The 2,690-nt window shown below is 36.6% G+C and overlaps 1 pseudogene; it reads right to left on the reverse strand.

Annotated features, from left to right (window-relative positions):
- Nucleotides 1-1,346: 1,346 nt before the first annotated feature.
- On the reverse strand, nucleotides 1,347-2,028 carry LOC123241499 (annotated as a pseudogene).
- Between the last annotated feature and the right edge of the window lie 662 nt (nucleotides 2,029-2,690).

The raw sequence follows: 2,690 nt of genomic DNA on the forward strand, positions 1-2,690 counted from the left end.
TAGAACAACTTTCATCAATGTATGTTTAGACACGAGCTTAAAAACGTATTCCTGGGTAGCAAGCACAGTGGATAGAATGCTAGGGGTCAGAAGGTCCTGGCTTTAAATCTGGTCTCAGACATTTCTGATGTGGAAGAGGCTGGGGATCTTGCTTTCCTTGAGATATGAATGAATTCATGCCTCATATAAGTATCTTGCTCGTACAATTGGTGAATATGCAGACATTCTGTAACTGATTCAAGTCTACTAACCATCTGGTGGAAAGGAGGCTTTTTTCATTTAGTTAGAATTGGAGTTCATTCAAAAGGTACTAGTTGAATAGAGCCTGTCCTTTTAGATCTGATTTTTTCATACCTGATGGAATTCCAGGCAGAGAAGAGACAGTCTCATAAAGGAAGAAGCCATAGATCTCTAACTGAGGCCATGTAGTCTACGAATATGTGTTTTAGTCCTCCGCCATTTTTTTTTTCTTTCTGATTGTGGAGAAGCAGATTGGAGATAGCTATAACTGTGAGTTTCAAAAGGTTAGGGGAGCAAGCCAAAAGGATGTGGGAATAGCCAGTCCAGCACCAACCCATCTTTGAGACCTAGGACATCAATAGACTTCATTGGTAGTGGCTTTGTCTCAGTTTTTTTCAATTTTTAAATGGGGATAATAGCACCTATCACCCAAGTTGTTGTGATTATCAAATGAGATAATTATTGTAAAGTGCTTAGCATAGCTATTGGGACTAAGTAAGCTTGTAAAGGTTAGCTATTATTATTATTAGAGATATGGAGAGAAAGAGACAGAGCTGGACCAAAACAGAGAGACAGAGGGAGACAGAAATATTGGTGTGTGTATATAGGTCAATGGGGAATGATTTCTTTGGCCTCACTTATTCATAGCAGGAATAGCTATACCTCTGTCAGAAATCTAGACAAAACCTTGAGGGATTGTGATATGTTTTTGTTTAATAGTATAAGTTCAAGTTCAAATTCCAGTGCATTTTTCTCATTTTATCCAATTAAATTTAATCAATTAACATTAATTACCTTTTTAAAAGAGATGCTTACATTGAAGATATAGCAGACACAAAGGTAGCAATCTTTCTTCACCTATGTGTGTATGTGTGTGTGTGTGTGTGTGTGTGTGAAAATTTCACTTATAACACCTTAGTCCCTAGGAAAAATGTGCTCCAATGACACTATGTATTTTCTACATAGCACTTATTTGTAAATTGGAGATGTCTCTGTGTTATTTTAAACTTGATGTCTTGCTTTGTATTTATTTTCCAGTTATTACCTATTTCTTTAAAGGATTTGGAGCCAGAGCAGTGGAATTTGAATTCCAACTTTTATCCTTATTACATGAATTGAACATGTACACTTAGCCATATGGAGGAAACTAAGACAAATATTTGGTGTCTTTGTAGAGGTGAGACTTGCATTTCCTGTTGTTTAGTCTCTGTTTCCATATCTGCTTTGTAGCCCTCTTCTACTTCTGAGTTTTTCATTATTTTCTAATGTTTGCTAAAATTTGTGGATAGCCCTAAGAACATGGAATTGCTTTCACCTTAATACTAGCCCATCTTCAACATTTTCTTTCATATGAGAAAAATACAATTCTTTCCCCAAAGGATCTAGTTCCTTTAAAATTTCATGCCTGTCTATATGGTGCTGTGTGACTATTGGCAAAGCATCATCTTGCTGGCAAATTTTTTATATTTATTTTGCTCGAAGGATCTGTTTTTTGTACTTGGCAACTTTTTAAGGTGTCCCAATCAATTATGCTCTTTTCTAAATCTTTGTATATTTTTTCATTGTTTTCCATTTCTCTGAGATTCATATTATATACATAGCAGAGTTTTTCCACTGAAAATTCACACTCAGACAATTTACTCGGCATGTGCTAGAATTGTCTCTATCCTTCTTCCTGAAACCCAATTTAATGAAACTCTTCACTAACAGGTTGATTCTCCAATCACCACCAGCTTAATCACCATCAATTAAGAGACATTTCATTATAACTTCATCTGCCATCATAGTCCCCAGTGTGCCACTCTGTGGCAGCAGTTCAGATAGAGTCCCAAAATGCAGCCAGGCAAATGGTCATGGGAACTGTGCCTTGCTTAACTTGTAAGGATGGAATTGTTAACCTGCTTGGAGCACCTGAACCAATCTTTATTCTATTTTCATTCTCTCTTATTTACTCTTAAGATATTAGCTATCACATCCATGCATTATTCTTAAATATGTATCATCAGTATCTGTTGTTTACTTCTGAATGGAAGATGCAATAGGAAAAGCCTTGGCTCTTAAGTCAAAGGATTCCTACCTGGGTTGAAATTCCTACTCTGATACTTGTTTCCTGTGTAACTAGACATTTAATATCTCTGGGCCTCAATTTCCTCATCTGTAAAATAATATGGTTGGGCTAAATGATATTTAAGATCACTACCAATTCTAGATCTGTGATCTCAAGATAAAACATTTTTCCCCATGGATGTCCTACTATACCTTTAGACTCAACATGCCTATTGACTTTTCCCCTTAAACTCTTACCTTCTGTCTTTGAATTGATACCAAGTATCAGTTCCATGGCGGAAGAAGGGCTAGGAAATTACAGTTAAGTGGCTTGTTCAAGGTCACACAGTTAGTATGTGAGGTCAAATTTGAACCGAGGACCTTCTCTCTCCAGGCCTGGCTCT

Source organism: Gracilinanus agilis, chromosome 3 (assembly GCF_016433145.1).
Source record: "Gracilinanus agilis isolate LMUSP501 chromosome 3, AgileGrace, whole genome shotgun sequence".
In the NCBI taxonomy this organism is placed as follows: domain Eukaryota; kingdom Metazoa; phylum Chordata; class Mammalia; order Didelphimorphia; family Didelphidae; genus Gracilinanus; species Gracilinanus agilis.